The sequence below is a fragment of the Gallus gallus genome, chromosome 7 (assembly GCF_016699485.2).
Source record: "Gallus gallus isolate bGalGal1 chromosome 7, bGalGal1.mat.broiler.GRCg7b, whole genome shotgun sequence".
In the NCBI taxonomy this organism is placed as follows: domain Eukaryota; kingdom Metazoa; phylum Chordata; class Aves; order Galliformes; family Phasianidae; genus Gallus; species Gallus gallus.
The window spans coordinates 35973209-35993860 of NC_052538.1; the positions used below are offsets into that span (position 1 = coordinate 35973209).

The window sequence follows — 20652 nt, forward strand, 5'->3', positions numbered from 1 at the left end:
ACAGAGCAGAGAAGCCCTAAGAAAAGCAGCCTTCTTACTTGGGGTTTCTTTGCTTAAGAGCACTAATGAAATGATGCTCCTGGCCCAAAATTTAACCTGCCTTCTAAACACTAACATGAGCCAAGTAAACCCTTCTCATGCTTTTATGTCACAACAACATTTAACTTTGTGATTAAAAACAAAACCAGTCACCTTGGTAACCTAAAAAAATGCATCCCCTCTCTAACAGGTGGCTCCCAGAACTAGGCAAGGCACAGCACTTCAAGCTGAATCTGTAAAAAAAACTGCATAGTTTCTTATTTCCACATTTATGATCCATACAGATCATTCCAAACTGTAGAAGAAAAAAAAAAGTCTGTTTATTTATTTATAAAAGCTTTGGTATTTATTTATAAAAGCTTTGGTGCCGTTCTCCTTCCTAAGGAATTAGGTTCATCCTAGGCAGGATGCAAAGGACCACATAGCTGCATGTATAATCTTATACATACCAAAACAAACAAAACAGTTTAGTAAAGTCTGAATCAGTATTATATGTTCTTGATACTATACAAATATACAACGGAAAGTAAAAGAACATTTTTCTAAGGGAACTAGAACACATTTAAAAACAACTAACCAACCCTCACTAAGGCTGCAAGCAATAACCAGGAAGAAAGGTCTTATGGGACTACTCGCATTAGTTAACAAAAAAAAATCTTTCTGAAGAGAAGCCCAAAGCTACAAAGCTTTAGAAAAGAAGCATCACTTCTGTACAGATCTTGTAGAAGAAAGGGATGGCTTAATGAGAAAAGAAAATGTGTTACTTTGGGTGACAGAGCAACACGGAACAAAAGACTGGGGTGAGAGCAGCCAGTGCTTCAGAGCAGTGTTCCATCTCCAGCAACACAGGGCCAATGGAAAAAGCAGGCAATTTCACAGGCACGGATAGCTGCAGAGCTGGGCTTAAAGGAGCTGCAGCAGAACTCTGAGTACCATCACATTTACCATGCCATCTGATACTGAAACAAATCAATACCAAGTAGTAGCAGAAGTTCAGCAGAATACACCTGATGTCACCCAGAGCGTGCAGAAGTCATGAATCCTCTGAGAACAAAATTATTTACTGATAACTGAGTTTAAATTTCTGTACAGAGCGCATGGACTGCTGTCATCAGATCACAGCCCCACTGATCACTGAAAGCCCTCTGAGTCGATTTTGTTTCCAGCACTGTTTCCAACAATTAGAAAGTTACAGAGTCACACACAGAAATATTTTTCCAATATTAGCCTCTTATTTCAACACCGAGCAAAGTAGAGTCCATACACAAAAACCTTCTTGCTTATGTATTTTCTTTAATGTCTTGGTAAGGCTGTCTAAATTCCAGTTTGAAATTCAGCATTCCTAGATTGATGAGAAAGATCTCAGTTTGGCAGATTTCCCAAGTTTTTCTCCAGGTCACAAATAAAGCCCAGCACTATTTTGCCCAGTAGGAACTGCAGATGATCCCAGCAGGCATCCACCTATCCTTGACCAGATTTTGGTACCTGCACCCTCCAGAGTTTTTGTGGCATTTCTGTCAGTGGTGGAGGTTTGGTTTTGTTGGTTGGGGGTTTTGGTTTTGTTCTTGATTTTTTAAAAATAAATTGCTAATACTTACAAGCTTGGAACTTGAAAACCCACCCAACAGTGACTGCTAATCATTTTTTCTTTATTGGACATCCCCCCCAGCTTCTTCTCACATTGCCTCCCCAGATCACCCACTCAGCTGCTGCTGAGCTGCCCGCTTTCATCAGATACAGAAACCTGATTTATAGATGTCCCTGTGGTGGAGCACGCTGCACCCTCCACAGTGCCAAATGAACACTCACCATTTCACCCTATAAACCGGGACAATATATTAAAATGGGATTCTTTTGTTTTGCCAAAGAAAGGTTACTTTTCCTAAACTCAGCAACTGAGTTTATATTGCAGTCCAGCAAGCTGTTATTCCTCAAACCTCAGTTCTGCTGAAAGAGATGCTCAGGGCAGCCCATTTCACATCACTGCCAGAAGAGGAGGTCCCCCATCACCTCTACACATGGCTACTTGCCCAGACCACAGCGCAGGCACTGAAGGCCAGAACAGTGAGCTGGATGAGGACATTGATACAACTGAAAAAGAAGCTATGTTGTGGAGAGAATCTGGAGAAAACTGGATCAGTTTTCCAACCTAGGTGGCTCCACAGTTGTGCAGTCATGCTTGCTGGTACAATGAAAGGCAGAGAGATGACATGACTGGGCAGCATTGTCCCTTTCCATCACAGCTAGGCTTCAGCCAGACTGAAGAGGCTGTGCCTTGAGAAGCTTGGTGGTCATAACGAGTGCTTGAAGCATCAGGGAGGAACTTCTGATTCTAGACCCTGCAAAGCCATGGAAATAGAAGGAAAAACAAAAAAAGATGGAAATGCAAATAACTTGGTGCCATCCAAACAGTTTTCCTCATTTACTCATATTTAAACAGAGAAAGAGAAATCTATACCAAAGACAGTGCAATGATATTATATGCCTCCATATGAGACTACATATTTGTGTAAAAACTCACTGAAACAACAAGATGTCACTCCATTACTCTTTCAGAAATACATCTTCTATTAGTTCCTGCATCTCCTTAGTTTACAACAAAAGAAGCATGGGAATGCACATTGCTTTTTTAAATCAGATAAAAATACAGATTACAAACTACCCAAGGTCAAATGTATCATGACTGAGTTATTGTGACATCAACACAATGCTTTGCAGTAACTTTTAAAATCAAATTGTAGGTTTTAGATATGAGGGGAAAAAGCCCCACACATCTGAATGATTTCCACTGTGAATGCTGCTCATTTGTTCAGTAAGCCTGCCATGAACATTACTCTCTCCTCCAGTTATTTTTTTCCAAATCTTTGTAATTTCAGCATCTGTAAGAAATTATAGATAAGAGACAGCACTAAACAGTTTCCAGAAAAAAAAAGACAAAGACAACACTGTTTTTGTGCCCAATACTGATCTTTCCAGTCCCACATTTCAAAGGATCAAGCCTTCTGTGGCAACAGCTCCCACTTTCTAATCAAAGCCATGGTTCCTGTGTGCTTACCTCAAATGAGAAAACGTGGGTGATCTTGCAAATAGAGAAACTATCAGTGAAATTAAAGATAGGCATGATGACGGACTGTGAACATCATAGAATCACAGAATATCCTGAGTAGGAAGGGACCCACAAGGACCATCAAACCCAACTCCTGGCCCCACATGGCACCACCTGAACACAAACCCTATGGCTGAGAGTGCTGTCCAAGTGTTCTCTGAGCTCCGGCAGCTCAGGGCCATGCCCACTGCCCCCTGGAGCAAAGCCTTTTCCTCACTCACACCTGACCCCTCACATGCAGCTCTGAGCTGTTCCCTTGGGCCCTGTTGCTGTCACCAGAGAGCAGAGCTCAGCACTGCCTCTCCACTCCCTGTGAGGAGCCATAGGCTGCCACGAGGCCTCTCCTCAGGCTCCTCTTCTCTGGGCTGAACAAACCGAACTGCTCCTCATGCGTGCTCCCTCTACACAAATGCATATAGCATGGGAAATGAGCAAGAGAAACTGGAATTTTTGGCCCAGCCTTAGGGTTATGATGCCACAGGCTCAGTGATACATAGCAGGACAACTCCCACTGCTGCAGTGCTGAGACTGATGGCTCAGGCTGCTCAGCAGAGATGGGCAGGCAGGAGAAGAACCCCTGCACTGTGGAGGTCTGGGCTGCAGGCAGCCGACTGTGATGTCTCTGGGGGAAAGTTGGTCAAAAGTGGCTGGAAGACCATGTGGAAAAAACAGACCTGGGGGAGTTGATTGATGGTTGGCTGAACATGAGTCAGCAGTGTGCCCAGGTGGCCAAGAAGGCCAATGCCATCCTGGCTTGTATCAGAAATAGCGCAGCCAGCAGAGCAGGAGGTGATCGTCCCTCTGTACTCTGCTCTGGTGAGGCTGCACCTCAAGTGCTGTGTTCAGTTTTAGGCTCCTCACTACAAGAAAGACACTGAGGCCCTAGAACATGTCCAGAGAAGGGCAGTGAAGCTGTGCAAGTGTTATGGAGAGCAGCTGATGGAGCTGGGATTGTTCAGCCTGCAGAAGAGGAGGCTCACGGGAGACCTTATCACTCTCTACAACTCCTGAAAGGAGATTGTGGCGAGGTGGAGGTCAGCCTCTTCTCCCACTTAACTAGTGATAGGGTGAGAGGAAATGGCCTCAAGTTGCGCCAGAGGTGGTTCAGGTTGGATATTAGGAACAATTGCTTCTCCAAAGGAGTGTTCAGGTGCTGGAACGCTGCCCAGGGTGGGTGGTTGAGTCACTGCCCTTGGAGGTGTACAAGAAGAGTTTAGATGTTGTAGTAAGAGATATGATTTAGTGGGGAAATACTGGTGGCAGATGGACAGTTGGTCTAGATGATCTTGGAGCTCTTTTCCAACCCTGGTAATTCTGTGATTCTATGAAAAGCCCACACAAGAGATATTGTGGTGGGAGGATGTTGCAGGTCACCCAGACAGGACATAGCAGCAGAACTAAAAAAAAAAAAAAAAAAAAAACAAAAACAAATAAAAAAGATAAATGGGATTAATTTCAGGATAGATTAAATGAAGCAGAAAAACATACTAATGACTTGAAAGACTGAGGGAGCACAGCAGCAGCAAAATAACCAGCAAATACCCGTTAAGTAAATTGTGTGCCTAAAAAGCTGGAGAACAAGCATAAGCCTTTTAAGAGAGCAGATTTAAGGCTCATAAGAAGCAAGAAAGTTTCAGAAGGAAAATATGCCATTAGATTTTTTTTTAAAAGATTTGCAAACATAATGGAATTGGCACTTTCCAGATGGCACTGAGAATGAGAAAGAAGTCTTACTTCCAAGTCACATTCTGAAGAAAGCGGATAAAAAGAAACAGTACTTGTTTGTTGCTGATCCCAAAATAGCTGTAAGAGTTTAGATGTGTATTTAACGAAGGCAACTGCTAACTAATGGAATAAGAAATCAGAAGAATCATGATACTGTGCAGCTTTCTGTACTGGCAAGTCAAACTCAGATGCTTTTCCACAACACATTTTGTCCCTGCGGGGCTCAGTACAGGGCTGGAGGGGTGGGAATTGACTTGTGATACACAGCGGTCAAGTTTGATAATACAGTGGCTGCTCTGGGTGCCAAAATAAATATGAAAAGCTATGACTGCATGACTAATACCAAACAGAATGAAATTGCTGTTCTTCACTGACAGACACTCAATATATTTGACAATCTTATAGGATCTCAAAAAACTATTTTTTAACTCCTTGTATTTCCATCTTGCCAAAATAAACTGGCTGAAGAGCATTTTCTCATTCTTGCTGTTGCTTCTCACTCTTTCCTATGTAGCCCCAGCTGTAAATTCCAAAATACAGAGAGAACTCTGAGGATAGTGGTTCTGCAGGGAGAGAGGGCACATGGAACAGCCTGTACCAAATAACATTGAAGGTTGCAGCTGTCCACCTGGAGCCACCCAGAGTCTGGAAGGCCAAGAGATGGCATTAAGCCACCTTTCATAGCCTGCCAGTAGACTGTGCCTTCTGTACGCACCACGATAACGCTCAGAAATGGTTCCATTTGCCAAGGGAGGCAAGTAAGCTTTTTCATTTTCTAAATGCTGCTATCCGCAGAAGCTAGGCCAATGTAGCAACATCCAAATTATAGGTTATATCCAGTTTAGACTAGAAGTTGATTTAATTAATCCAGTACACCTTCGGGTGAAGCAACCTTGCAAGCAATGTAAGTCATCACTCTCAGAGGTTCTCTGCTCTCTCATCCATTTATTCTAGGGCTGTTTCTTCTCATCTCACATCTTATTTTTCCTGTTCGTTTGCTCTTCTCTCTGTTCTGACCCTTCCCCTCACTTTTTATCTTATTTCACCCTTGCTAATTCTTCCTTTTATTACTAAGCTTCAGCTTTTATTCGTCTGGACTCCTGTTTCCTAGAAGGAGGTCACCATTCTGGTTTGGTAACATTTTGTGTCTATCCATGTAACACAGTATGGATAATGAGATGCTTAGGGCAGCCAGGAACCAAGACAGCCACTCACACACACCAAGTGCTTTGCATTTAGCACATGACCGTGGTGTAGTAGTACTTACTGTATTAATCCATGCAAACGGCAACGACTATTGCAGAGATTACACCAAAAGCCTTCATAGCTTCCAGGAGTAGCAGATGACTTTCCAAGTGGGTAACGAAGGGACAAGCTGAATTCTGGGCTTATGGGTGCCTTTCCATGCACAGTGGCACTCCTACTCTTTACCTGCCGCTCCTTTCTCAGCAGAGGCTCGCAGCACCTTCTACACACAGCAGCACTGACTGAATCTCAGAGCAGCCACACGCCCTCACACCTCACACCTCACACAAGCCGTCCTTACAGCGCCTTGCAGTCACGCTCATCCACCTGCGCGTCCCCGTGCCGTCCCTCACAGCCCGGTTCCCGCGCAGGGCCGGCTGGGGGCCGCTCCCGCCGCCGGGACTCCGGCTCGTCGCGGCCATTTTGTGCTCAGGGGCTGCGGCCACTCGCTCGGAACGCGGACACTTACCGGCGGGAACCGCCAGGGAGCGGCCCGGGCCGCTGCGCGCCTCCGCGGGGCACTGCCGGCATCCCCCGGCCCGCGCCTTCCCTTCCGCCGCCTCACGGCATCGGTAACCATAGCAACCTCAACTCCTTCCGCCATTGGCCGGCTCGGCGCGACTCATCAGCCAATCCCCCGTCGCCCTGAGTCCCGTCGGGCCAATAGGCGCGGAGCGGAGGGCGGGGCGTTGCGTGACGTACGTCGGGAGGCGGAGCGCGGCCAGGCGGAGCGGGCGGCGGCGCCACCACCGCTACTGCCGCCGCCACCATGGAGACCCCGGGCTAGGGCCCGCCGCGGCTGAGGGGGCGGCCGCGCCCGCCGCCGCCGCCTGCGGTGAGTGTGCGAGCAGGGGGAAGTGGGCCCTGGGCGGGGGGCGGCGGAGCTCGGGGCCGCGGCGGGCCAGCCGCCGCGGCCCCGAGCTCCGCCGCCCCCCGCCGCGCTCCGTCCGTCGCAGCGCGGAGCCCCGAGGCCGCCGCGTTTGCGAGCGGTGCGCGCGGCCCTGGGCGGGCGCTGAGGCGGAGCGCCGCGGGCACGTGCGGGCGTTGGGCGCCGCGGCCCTCACAGCGCGGCGCAGCGCCGCGCGCGGACCTTTGCACTGGGCTGTGCCACGCCGCTCCGGGATGGAGGTCTGGCCGAAAGGTGTGGTCGGCTCTGCGGTAGCGCTGCCTGCCTCGCTGACGTTTCGGCTTCTCCGGCGTTCTCTCTCTGTTTTTTGGGTAATTTGCACTTTAGAGGTCAAGAGAAGACGGCGATAGTTACGTTTTCCCCTTCGATCGGGAAGCTGGATTTTCGGGGCGGACGCCGAAAATCGTGCTGAGCTACAAACGCGGCCGCACGCCGGAGGTCCTGGTTTGGCCTCTGGGGACGGGCAGCTCCGGCCCCATCCGTCCCGCGGACCGCGGGCACCGCGCTGCGGCTGCTGCTCCCATCGCGCCGCTCAGCCCGCGGCGTTCTGCTGAGCGCTGCGGTGCCCCCCGGGTTCCGTGCTGCTGCTCGGGGGAGCGGCTGTCAGCGGGTCCTGGGTGAGCAGGGCAGCGGATGGGCCTTCTCCGACCAGAATGACTTTTTTCCTACTGTCTTGTTAGATGTTGTAGGCAAATACCGGGATCGGTAATGGAAGTTCTGCTGTGAAACAGCAAGTTGCGTGAGTATTCCCCTGGAAGTGGGCAGCATTCATTCTAATTTTTCTTAGAGTATGTATGTATGTATATGTATGATAGCATGAAAAGGAAAAGCCAAAAGCTCTGGCCATTGTAGTTGCTGATCGTTATTATTATTTACTTGAATAATACTGTGCAAGATCCTATTATGATAGATGAGCGAGTTCAGTAACAGTGTTAACCAGGAGAGTGGTCTGATGTGTTACTTTGTTCCTAGCAGCTTCATTTACCAGCAAGACATCAGTGCAGTGCGTTTTGAGTTATCTCTTAGGCTGAGTGTTGATAGGTGCTTTGTGAAAACAACCGTGGCCTTCATTGGTAAGTGGCGTCAAGCGGCCAGTGCTGGCAGTGGGCAGGCATTGTGGAGGGACCGCTCCGTGTTCTAGCTGATCGGGAAGCATTAATAAGCATTCTCTGCATTTCTGCTTCACTTTCTGTAGTTGTTGAAATGTATGCACAGAGGTTGGAGGGCTACAGTAACTTTGAATGGCTTTGTGAGTACTGCCTTGATTTTGTTTGGCTTTATTCATTTATTTTTTTCAGTTGTGCTGAAAATGAGCAATTTCTGCAAGTGTTTCTCTCGTTGTTTCTTTGTTGGGTGCTAGAAAGCACCTGTTCCAGGCTCTGGATGAGCAGGAAGAGGCTATTGTTACAAGCTTGAACAACAGTTGGGTTTGCTACCAGAATATAGCGATACTGCTGTGATACCATGTAGAAAAGTCCCCTGAAAAGCAGGCGTAGCTCTTGGTGCTTGAGGGGAGGTCCTTGTGAGCCTGGTGTCAGCTGTATTTTGCGTTGCTCTCATCTTCCATTTATGTTCTTAGTATTTTCAATCAAGTCAGTGTCCGATGTTAGCACCTGCGTGTACCAGAACCTTCTCTCACTCAGATTCCTCCCAGGGCTGCTGGAGCAGAGCAGCCCCGGGGCGATGAGGCCAGGTGTCACCTGCTGTGCCTGTGTGCTGCTCTGAACCCGAGGGCGGCCCTGGCTGTGTCCTGGGGTGAAGGACAGCTGGAAAGGTGAGCCTGAGCAGCAGCAGGAACAGTAACGTTTGATGGGAAACATCTTGTAAGAGTTACTGCAGAAGAAGGGCTTTGTTGCCATGTATAAAAAGCAGTGTGCATCTCCGTAATGAACTCCTGCTGCAGCAGCTCCAACTTCTGGAATTTTCAGGAGTGTTTGCCTTAGTTTCTGATTTTCTTTCTTTTTTTTATTTAATCCCTCCCTTCCCTTGCCCTGCAGTGAAAATAAAATAGCAACTCCCTATGAATTGGATGTGTACTGTTGCTCCAAGATAAATGGGAACTGATTTGAGGCTTACTGGCAGTGTGGAGCTGAGCGAGCACAGCTCTGTGTGTATGGGGATGGAGAGCTGGGTGTGACACGGCGTGGGCACGGCTCGTGGCACTGCTCTCTGCTGCTCTGCCATGGTCCCGAGTGCTGCTGGCAGGGAGTGGCTGGGGCACAGCACAGAGGGTTGCGGGTTCGTTTCGGCTGCTAGCAGCCTTGTTGGTGCTGAGGTGCATAGAATGACCTCCAGTGTCCTCCTGTACAGCAGAACGCCTGCCTGTTCTTTTTTGAGTGAAGCTCACAGAAGGAGCAGGGGGCAATGAGGGTAGCCAGGAGGCTGCCCCTGGTCACCTTGCAGGGCTGCGGTGTGCTCAGAAGCAAAGCACAGCCTTGTGTCAGCTGCGGCCAGCTTTGGCCTCTGGGTCTCAACTCCTCTCCCACTAGCTGTCTCCTTCTTCGCCCTTAGCAGCTCATTCCTTCCCCTAAGGAAAGGGAGCCAGGTGCTATTCAGGCAGAGGGAAATACCACTTCATTTTCAGTCAACTGATGTGATGTTTTTGTTGTTTTGTTTGTTTGTTTCATTTTGAATAATGAAGGCACCAAAAGGAGAGGCTTAAGGTGGAAGTTCCGTCCATGGCAACTGGCAGCACTTCGGCTGCTCCCCAAGGACTGGAGCACGGGGCGCACCTTGGGCATGTGCCCGGGCTGGGGCAGATGACGTGCAGCACCCGCTCTGAGTCAGCTCTTGCCGAAGGGCCGCGGCTCCAACCAGTCGGGCTGGTTTGCTGCGGCTGCCAGGAGCCGAGGGGAGCTCACTGCCCGCCTTTACCTTCCCAGGCCTCGTTGCTTTCCTCTCTTACAGGCAAAGGAAGGCAAAAGCACGTTAGGGAAAGTCAGAAAGTTAGGGAAAATCCACTCTTAGTGTTTTCAAACAAGACGGCTTTTTACCAATTTTGTTGTTGGTTTTTTTTTGTTTGTTTTTAAGTTCAAATATTTTTGATATACATGCATCTTTTTCCCTATTATTGTTTTCTTCCTTCCAAATGGAAGAGCTAAATAAGGTACTCCTATCACCTTCTGCAGTTATAGAAGGAAAAAATAGCAAAATACTGTTCTTTCTCCAAAATGTCTCCATGGTCATCTCTCATGGATCTTTCTTCCCACCCCTCATTCTTTAATTTGCATAGCACAGGAAAATGAAGGCCAGCCAACCTCGTGCTAATTGGCTTTTTCAATCAGTGTAACTATGTCTTTATTTTAGTGCACAGAATAAAACTACAAGCTGCTACTTTTTGAGAGGGATTGATCCATTCTTTAAGAAGAACTGATGTTAACCCTTCTTCTCTTCTCCTCTCCCGTGTAGTGGGATCTGATCTTTATATGAGACATTATCCGGGTGCTTTAACTGAAATGTAGTGAGTTTCTTTGAACATTAAATCAAAACTATAGCTAACCTAACTTTCTGATCAGTATTGTGATTTGTTATTAAAGGGAAGAAAGAAATAAATCTGTTGTAAGTCCTTTGAAGACATACGAGCTGAAACTTGTTGTCTGCATCACGGCTCAATGGGGGGATTTTTAATGTAGTTACTGTTTATGCAACCATAGGCTAATAATTATGGGCAGTGAGTAAAATTTACCCTGTAGCTACTGGATCCGCAAAGCAAAAGCTTCACAGATACTGTGTAGGCTGTATAATTGGCCAGCCTTTGCTGCTTGTCCTATTTGTAAATAGGAGCTCAGAGCACCAGGTCTCCCTTCCCTTAGCAGTGATACGCATCGAAGCGCCCGGTGGGAGGGTTCTGCGGCGCTCACTTGGAGTGCCCGTGTCAGCTGGCAGCAGCACAGGATCCACTACGGCAGCCTGCACAGCCTCAGGTGGGTCAGTGAGTGTCCTGCACTTAGCTGGAGCCAGCTGCAGGGACAGGAGCAGCGGAGAGCCTCCTGCGGGGCGGCAGAGGGGCCGAAGGCAGGAAGGTAGGGCTGCTTGGTTCTGTGCCAGGCAGGGTCAGAGGTGGCAGAGGTCAGGGGAAGGGAGGAGCTGTGCTGCACAGTGCCAGACGTTGTTGTTTGCTCAGGAGATGTTCAGCTATAAAGAAACAGGGAAGAAGCTGCTGGGGGGGAAAAAACTAGGTTTCTGTTTGCTTGCGTGCGAACACTTAGTCTTAACAAATTTTACTCTCAACAAAACCTTATTACTGCGCGTAAGCGGTCTGAAAAGCCTTAGGCTATCACTATGCTATACTTAAAATAAAAAAAAAGGTGCTCAAAAATATTTGCTTTATATGTGTTCAAATAGAAATTATCCGTATCTCAATTGACACTATTTGTTTATGCCATCTCTGCTGGAAATATAATGTGAACAGGAGACTTTCCGTTTGTTGTTGATTGCTGTTTTCCTGCCAAAAAAAAAAAAAAAAGGAAAAAGAAAAAGACTGCAGCCTTCCCAAAGGAAATCTTTTCGTTTCTAAACAAGGTGGCCTGCATCATCTTGCATTGGTGGTTTTCTTGTCGTAGAACATATGAAATGAATATTTGTGTACCACAAAGGTAAATCTAAATGGTGAAAACTAGTAAACTTGCAATCATTCCTGTTAGCCTGCTTCTGTGGAACACAGCATACTAAAGCTCTTTCATATATGGTAGTGGGAATACAGAGATGCAAGATAAAACCAACCCTCCAATCTCTGAAAGAATTTAACACCAGTGACGGCTCCTTGAATTCCATTTCATTGTGATATGCTTAAAAATGAAAGCGTTTTGTATCTTTCACAAAAATGAAAACAAAATATTGTATGTCATTCCAGTTGGTTTCAGGGGTTCCCGAACAAGTGAATCACTGGAGGAGTTCTGTGTACGGAAGCATTGTATACACATGGTGCCATTCACCAGTTGTCTGTTATGGATTCCTGCTCTAGTCTTGTACAGTATCTAAAGATAAATGCGGGGCTGGCTCTTAGAGCTAACATTTCTGCTTTGTTTTTCTTTGAAAACAAAATCACCAGCTTTGTTGTTGAGAAATAAGTTTCAAAATGTTAGCATATGGTAAAATGAAACTGTGTTCATACTATCATAGTGCGTGAACACCCCGCTGGTGTGCCCTTTGGGGGGTAGAGGGAAGTGCACACTCCATAGCGTTCACAAACCAAAGGACAAAACTAGATGAAATAAGCAGAGGAGAAGGTCCCAGGTAAGGGACTTCTGGTAGCACAGAGTAGCTCTGTGCCTGGTGCTTGTGTCCGACGGTAACGCTGAGCTGCTGCTCTGTTATTTGATATAAGCTCCCTCTGAGATAGGAGCAGAATTTGCAGGTGCCTCCATCTGTTTCTTCTATATATTCTTCATATGGAGCTTTGCCCTGATAACCAACATAATGAAAGTAAGCGGTATGTTTTGGCTGAAACAGAAAATAATGATCTGAGGTGGCTGATACAATGCATCCGCTTCTCAGGAATGTATCTGTACGTGAGATGAAAAACCTGAAATCCAGACACTTCAGGTTGTCTCTTAGACCTGTGAGCTGTGTCCATTTCCTCCATGCTATTTGGATTATCCAGTAAAGAAACAAAAATCAGTTTCCATGGGTTTTGCCATTGTTTCTCACCATAAATCATGGTGACAGCCTGCTTTGAGTCCTGTGAGATTTCACTCTAATTAAATCAGCTCTTTTCTAGAAGACAATACTTAAAAAAAAAAAAAAAAAAAAAAAAGCATTGTTTTGAGTTCTCTGCAGAGCAATGAGGCTGTTTGCAAAATTTCAAGTGTCCCTGTATCAGTTTCTGAAGTTTTCCTGATGTTTTGGTTTCTGGAATTATAACAGAAAAAGGGTATTATACTCTGGTAATACTCCAAATAATTTTTGTTACAGAACAGAAGGCCTTGTGTATAGCATCATGTAATGTCTGAGGTTATTCTAACACATTCAGATTTTAACAGTTCCTGTAAGATAATCTGAGCAGAACTTCACTCATTGGTTACGTAGTGTTATGCACGTGTCTTTGCTAGTTAAAATGGTTGACAGGGACATAACAGGTTAGTAGGTAAGTTGACTCCTGTGCAACTTCAGTGTCAGAATGTATCAATACAAACACTGTCACCAATGGAGCATTTCTTCAGCAGTTGATGTTTAGTTGCTTCATGAGAGGCTGGGGCTTTTTTCCTGGTAGCTCTGAATATGCTGTTCTGTGCTGATTCTTCTCAGACATGCACGTTTTGATGGAGTGCTGTGAAGACAAAGTGCCGTGCTCTGCAGACGCTGCCCCAAACGTCATCTGCTCCTTGTGAATGGCGGTTTGCATCTGCTGAGGTTGATCACGTTCTAGAAAAACTGTCATTGTATGAAAGCTTATGGCAGCACCTCTTCCAGTTGCGTTTTGTAGCAGTTCAGAAATGCTTCATCTTGTGATCCAGTAGGCGAATGCTTTCTTTCACTTGTACAGAATGTTGGTCTTTACAAAATTGAGAACGCTGTGTGCATCCTTCAGTTTCCATGCATCCGTTTGAGCTAACCATTGATTGTTCCTAACCAAGGCTTTCCACTCCACTCCACTGAAATAAACAGGCATGACTTAACTTCTGCTCTCTCTCTCCTTGCCCAGGATCTCATCCAGGCAATCTTAGCTACTTTCTCTTAACTTAGAGATAGGCTGTAGCCTGCTGAAATTAGGTGGTGTTGCACGGAATCATAGCCATGCTGGAGCTTTTTATCTTGGGTGCAAAAGGCCTTCTAATACTAAAAACTGAACTGTAGTGCGTGTTTTTTGCACCTCAGTATGAATAAATGTTAACTGTGAGACTTGTGCATTGGCATTCTACTAACAATCATTAACCAATTAACGACCAACTACAAAACCTTTGACAATTTATAGCAGCATGTAACAGGAGAGCAAAGGTGGAAAAATAAATAAATAGAAAATAAATAAGATTATTTACTACAACTTCTATTTCATTAACCTTGCCAGTGTACTACTCTTATATTCATATTCATCAACAGGCTTCTCTTTTTTTTTTTTTTTTTTAACTTTTTTAAGGCAGCAGGTGAAGATCTGCCTGGGATTGTGTAGTCCATTGAGATTCAAAACACTGAAGTTTATTTCAAAACACTAATTTCAAAGTCAAGTGTTGGTTACAGCCAACAGATGAGTAGCTGCTGTTCTTCTGCATCCTTTGCTGCAAGAGTCTGGCATCTGTAGTATTTAAAGGTTTTCAAAGGAGATTTCTTACAGAATATTAAAAAAAAATAATCTGAGAAATACCTTGTAGTGTTCCTTCAGAATATCTTTCCTTTGCTTAACATAACATTTAGAAAAATCCTGCAAGTTAGAACTTGTTATCTGTTCTACCATGAAGTTCCTGTAATTAAGCTGAATCTAATACTTGGTGACTGCAAGATAAACCTGGGGGTGCAGAACTGCTACTTCTCTACTTTCCTTTCCTTGAGCATCTGCTCCAGGTCGTTGTCAGCTGGGATTATTGTGCTGGGTGGAGCTCTAGCTTGGTGCCCTTGTAGCTCTTACATTCTCATGGGTATGTGATGAGTTTACTCATCATGTATTTGATCTTTGGACTTTTTCAGGCTTTGTTTGAAACAAGACAATCCAATCTGGGACAATGCTGATATGTGAGGTTATGGTACAACGTGATATGTAACATTTTCATAGTTTAATGCACTGAATAATCTCTTGTGCAGTGCAAAGAGTAAGTGGTATTCACATTAGTACTGGTGACTGTTTGCCTTTTCCTTTGAAAAGGACCTTGCTGAACAGGCTAATGCGGTCCAGAATTCCGCCTCCCCATTAGTGTTGTTTCACTGTTTGGGTTTTTTTTTGTTTTTTTTTGTGTGTGTGTGTGTGTGTGTGTGTGTGTGTGTGTGTGAGAATATGAAGCAGTTTGGTGTGGTGGGGTCTCACAGTGTAATATGTTAAATTTGTAAGAGTTGCATCTTAAATGGTGTACAAATAGAAACTGCTTTGTGGTTTTAAGTGCACATGAGCTTTCTACTCTTCTTTTCCTTGCAGGTGTAATGTATTCCTTCCATTACTCTGGAAGGGAACCTCAGAACACTGTGTGATGCAGCATTAATGGCTAACTTTATTTCCTTGTTTTACCTAGAGGTGTGTATTAGGAGGTTTGGTGACTGTGCGTCTCACCTGGCCAACATCAGGTTCATTTCATCTAGATCAAAGAACGTGTGCATGTCAAACATTTCCCAGTGTAGGACTTGTGTAGATTTGTACTTTATCTTCAAATAGAATGCTGATTTATGCATGCACATCTACTTTGTTAATGGGCATCCCCGTTATTATGCCTCCCCATATAAGCTATCAGTTTTTGTGAGAACTGCAGCTGTGTGTTCCTCTTGTGTTGCTTGTTTTGGGTTGCTCACAACAGTTGTGGTCTTGGCTATTTTAACTAGCTGTACACTGAGCAGACAGGGTGAGGTCCCATTTTTATTCCAGATGAATGTAAAATGTGAATTCTTATCATAGGACTAGCAGAGGGAGTTGCAGTAGCTTGAACTAATTATTTTCAAACATCCATTTGCTCCTTTAAACTTGAAGTATCAGTGCGTTGCTTGTAAGGTCAACTGGAAGTCATTAGTGAAAGACAACTGGTTTGTCCACTTCACTAGGAACTCTACAGATTATTTCACCTCTTTTGAGGTCTCAAGTTAGGCAGGCTAATGTCACCTTCAGTTTGGTTTGCAAATCTGGTTTTCCCATAAAAGCTGTGGATCTCCATCCCTGGAGGCATTTGAATGAGTCCGGGTTGGATGGGGCCCTGCACAGCCTGATCTAGTGCCTGTTACAGTGCTTGGCAGTTCTGCCTGTGGCAGCTGGGTTGGAACTGGATGGTCTTTGAGATGATGGTCTAGATGGTTCCTTTCAACTCAAGCTGTTCTATGATGCTAACTCGTTACCTAATATCACTGTCACAGGTTTGGATCCTGTAGGATATCAATTGTGAAGATTTTGTGTTTAAATTTATTGTGGCTACTGTTTGCTGCCAGGACTCTGTCAGACACCAACAGCAGGTGTATGACTTGGTCTGTCTGTCTTGATGGTGTGTGAACGGCATGAGAGCACCTCTGTCTCCAGAAGTGTCAGCAAACTTTCTGCACAGAAAATACTCAACTGTGTGTGGAACCTGAATGTGTAATTCTAAAAACTCTGTGTCCAGATGTACTTGTCATTGTTAACAGTGCTACGGATGGATGCTAAATGTAGCTATGTAGGCTAATAGGCCTAGCTATTATGTGAAGTTATTTGTATATATTTTATTGAAGAGCTCTAATTAAAATGGTCCTGCCACAGTGTGAAGGCAAGCAGATCACCATGATATTGATATTTTCCCGCGGGAAATGAATCTAAACTGTACTGACTGTAAGCACATCCTGGAGGAGCCGGCTGCCTTCTGCTGTTGTAACTGATGTGATTTAAGTAGTTTGACGTCCTTTATGGTAGGTGCTATTTTATTTGTACACTGAGGTACATTTTTGCCTTAAGAAAAAATAAATTGGGTGTAGCAGTGTGATAGCCCAGAGCAGAGGAGGCTGAGGGGAGGCCATGGGGCAGCCCTGCAGCCTCAATTGGAAAGAAAATTTCTGTAGGTAACTTGACTTTTCTGTTACAACTTTCAGGCTTGAATTTGTTAATTAGGTAACCTATTTGTGGGTTTAGTTGCTCTTTAATTACCGTATGCATGAAAAACCTGCACTCCACCATTAGGGTGATTGATTGTTCACATGCAAATGGGTCTACAGAAGCTGGATCTTAAAAAGTAAAAGCTGCCTGTGCTATTTGTTTCTGATAGAGACTCCACCCCCAAGGTTTAGAAAGGTTGCCACAAGCATCCTCCTTCTCTGCTGTTGTGGATTCACTAAGGTGCTTAATGGTTGTCCTCTAAAGTCTGTCCTCTCCCAAGTGAAGCATTTGTATGACCGGTTACAGTGCAGTCTCCAGAGAGGTGACATCTCTGTAAGGTTCAAAGCTGATAACACAACTGCTCGCATCCTTGGAATTTTGCTTTGATTTCTGCGTCTTAAAATTGGTTGATTGATCAATTCATTAATCTGTAACTACTTAATTGGAAATATGATGGCAAAATCTTTTGTAGAGACCCAGAATCAGTAGCTGATTAAGGAGAACTTTCCTGTTGAAATCTTAGCTTTGAGCATGTTATACTTGGCATGGCCCCATGCATTTCCATCTGTTGCAAATAGGCCATCACTGAAGTTAGGTCATCAGTCCATCGGCATTCAGTGGGAAACCCAAAGGTCATGCTGCTGTCTTTGTGAATGACATTTTTCTTTTGTGAAGACTTATCCTAAGAATCTGAGCAATCTAAGACATTTCGTGTAGATAAAGCATGGTGTCCCACAGCTGATTTCCTCATAGGTACTGACCAACAAATGAAGACATAAGGAAATGGCATTTCTTCTGAAGTACCTCCACATGTATGGGTGTGAATCTTCTGATGGCTAAGCAGTAAGCGTTGGTGCTTTAAGGCTGCTGTAAGAGAAAAAGTACGACGCTGTGACTGACACGCATCTATTGCTTTTTGCTTTTAGGATTTTTTTTTAAATTTCATTTAAAAGCAAAATTTTGGTTGAGAATTTGTTCTGAGCACACAATGTATGGTAAATTTAAATTGTACTTCACCCATTTTTTTTTTAATTTTATTTTTTTAAGTCTTGACTTTGCTACTTTCGAGGCAGACTTTTGGAACTGTCTGTTAGTGTAGGGCTGCACGTATGTGGAAAGCTGCCTGTTGATTTATTTTTTTGTCTAGGTCAGGAATTGAGAGGCACAGATGACAGCCATGGGGCAGCACTGAGCGGCCCTCCTGCTGTGCGTGGGGGTCGGGGCAGCGGCTGAAGGCCTCTCTGTGGGGCAGCTTTCCCAGCAGTACCACAGCATTGCAGGAACAGGGGTGTGGGACAGCCCTGCCCTGTGCTGCACCATGAAACCAGTCCCTTGCCCATCCATTTTTGCAACACACCTGCAGAAATCCCCGTCTTGTATCTGTGCGGCATCCCCACAAGCCCAGAAGGTGGTAATTGGTGATGAGTTTGCAGCAAGTGAGCAAGCTGGTGCAATGGTTCTGGCACATAGCAGTACTACTAGTTTTTCCTTAGTTTAAATATTTGTACTTCTAATTGCTGTTGAGAACAGACGTGGTGGTGGTGATGGCAACCTTGCTTTTGAAGGCTTTGAAAGCCACAAGCTCTGTTCTCCAAGACAAGGCCTGGCTCCCTTGCACTGCCCCTGGCCTGGGCCACGGGCCAGCCTCGGGCATACAGCATGGCCATGCAGGGTCCTGCGCCTGACCCACAGTGGCTGCTGGTACCAGGCATTGCACGGCAGGGCTTGCACAGCTCCTCCAGCACTGGGCCCTGGGGCAGGGCCTGCACCAGCAGCACTGTCCTGCAGTGGGCAGCTGCCAGGTGTTGGCAGAACTCCGCATCCCCTTGCTGGGCTGAGGACCGAAATGACCCAGAAAACCAGAGATGTGCTATCCCATCAGTTCAACTCGAGCAAATGCTATCTCTTAAGGTGACTGTAAACAAGACGCTGAGGTATGTCTGTCTTTTTCCATGTCCAACAAAACTGTTGGCATGAGCCCTTCTGTTCCTTAACAGGAGGATGCTGGCAAGCAGCATCAGTATTAAAATTGGGCAAAGATGGGATGAGGTGGTGACGAGGCTTGTGTTTACCTCTCCGTATTTGGATATGTTGTTCTGAAGTTTGCATTAATAGCCTCACTGAAATCTATTTTTAAATTGTATAAAAAAAGATTCTAAAAATGTTTGTCAGAAGGTGTGTTGAGTACTATTTGGAGTTAACTAGCAGTTACTATAGAGAAATGAGTTACAAACTGTACTTGCCATTGCGAGGAAGAAACCTTTTAATTATTTCTTCAAGTAACATCTTTTATATGCAGATGTTATATTCCAACTACCTAATGGAGCCTTTTCATTTACTTTTTGTTGTGTTTCCCTTGGGCAATAAAAGGAACTACATATATACTCCTGTAAAAGAGAAGGAGCGTATGGTGGATTTTTGAGCCCTGTTTGTGCCCCTCCTTTGCTGGGCATGTTGAGACAGCGTTTGCACTGTTGCTGGCAGCTTTACTATCTGGCCCTACGCAAACTTAACCAACAGAGAACTTATTAGGTGAGCATTAAAAGAGAACGGAAAGAGAGGTGAAACCTTCTCATTCCTCTTCCGTGCCTTTGAAAAGCTTCACTTAAGAAATTTTGGATTCAAAACCGTCTCTCTTACAAACAGGGAAACAAAAAATGCAATTAGGTGGATCCTGTTAATGTCTGTAATTTGTTCTGCTGCATATGGTATTGAAAAGATAACTAATAACTGGCATAAGTGAAATGTTTCCTTTTTTGTCAGGTACAAATGTTGCATGTAAAATTCTCAACTCCTATGGCATTGCAGTACGGGTGTTTCTTGTCTACTTCTCTCTTTAAAGTAGGAGTTGGTTTAGTGCTCTTTTCTGCTGAAGGGTATTCAGGCTTTGCTTGGCTTGGGGTCCTGTCAGCGGCTTGTTGTTCCTTACTTTGGTATTTGGAGTTCAGTTCAATATCAGCTCTATGAAATTGCATACATTTTTATAAAGCAAAAGTAAGACATTCTAAAAATGGAAAGGTATGCCTCTAACTGCAATTACTGCTTAAGCATTATATGAAATCGCAATCTTGCAAGTCTGGAAGTGCATTCTTTTCTGCTGTTGTCATCCGTGAGTGCATTTCCTGAGTTATTATATTGATGTTGTCCTGGACTTGCCTGCTCCTGCTTGCACTCCGCTTTTCTGTTTTGAAAGTGGAAATCCCCTAAGCCAGTAATTAGTTGTTGAATTTTAAGACTAAAAATTGTGTAATTCTCCAACTATCTCATGTTACTGAGAGGATTTGCTTCTGATAGCTGTGTTGTAAAGCCCTCATTTTGAGCTTCCTGTTAAAGCATGGTGAAACTAACTGATCATGTTTGTATCTTTTTTGGTTGTAAATAGATTTGCTTATTTAAATATATTGGTACGAAATGTCAGAGATGTCTAAATCATAATTACAAGTATGGAAATGTTGTTTTATGTGTAGTTGTGAAAAAGTATAGAAATGAAGTTTGCCTGGATTTGGAAGGGAGAAAGAGTACCTCAGTATTCTGTTGAGAAAAGATGGTGACACAATTATTATCATTGATGCTGTCTGATACCTGGTAAGAAGATAGTGTGGCTTTTAAATATTATCTTTGTTGGTTGCTTTGGTTTTCATGCAGTAACTTCAATATTTCAGCTCTTAATCACTTTTCTCCCTTGGTCTCTATTTTATGTCCAAGGACAGGCAACTCCCACAGATATTTTTGCATAGCCTCAATTGGTCCCTTCTGACTTTTCAATTGACTCAACTTGAAATGTGGTGCACCAGGAAGGCTGCCTAAAAGGCTGAAATTCCTGCAGTATGAATTTTTGTATCTCTTTTTCCTTTCCCCTTGAATCTTCTGATTGCTGTACACTGAGCTGTCTACCACTGGCACTTGTGGATGTCTGTTTCAGGGAGCAGTTAAAATTACTGA

General features: G+C 44.8%; 2 protein-coding genes across 13 annotated transcripts in view; one reads left to right on the top strand and one right to left on the bottom strand.

Moving 5' to 3' along the window:
- CCDC148 (coiled-coil domain containing 148) overlaps positions 1–6704 on the bottom strand; it is a 53670-nt gene extending 46966 nt beyond the window's left edge. For 2 of the 3 annotated variants that reach the window (XM_046943841.1, XM_015290186.4), the window contains exon 1: positions 6585–6704. The gene's annotated coding sequence lies outside the window, so the exon portion shown is untranslated. Of the gene's footprint in view, positions 1–6137 lie in introns of all 3 variants that reach the window. The other variant, XM_040703730.2, reaches the window with a different exon arrangement.
- A 135-nt stretch (positions 6705–6839) lies between these two features.
- The window catches only part of PKP4 (plakophilin 4), a 67223-nt gene continuing 53410 nt past the window's right edge, over positions 6840–20652 (top strand). For 4 of the 10 annotated variants that reach the window (XR_006939795.1, XM_015290150.4, NM_001006529.2 and 1 more), the window contains exon 1: positions 6840–6950. The gene's annotated coding sequence lies outside the window, so the exon portion shown is untranslated. Of the gene's footprint in view, positions 6951–7229; positions 7334–7702; positions 7762–7997; positions 8096–8217; positions 8272–8382; positions 11045–20652 lie in introns of those variants that run through there. The other 6 variants (XM_046943662.1, XM_046943663.1, XM_046943661.1 and 3 more) reach the window with 6 other exon arrangements.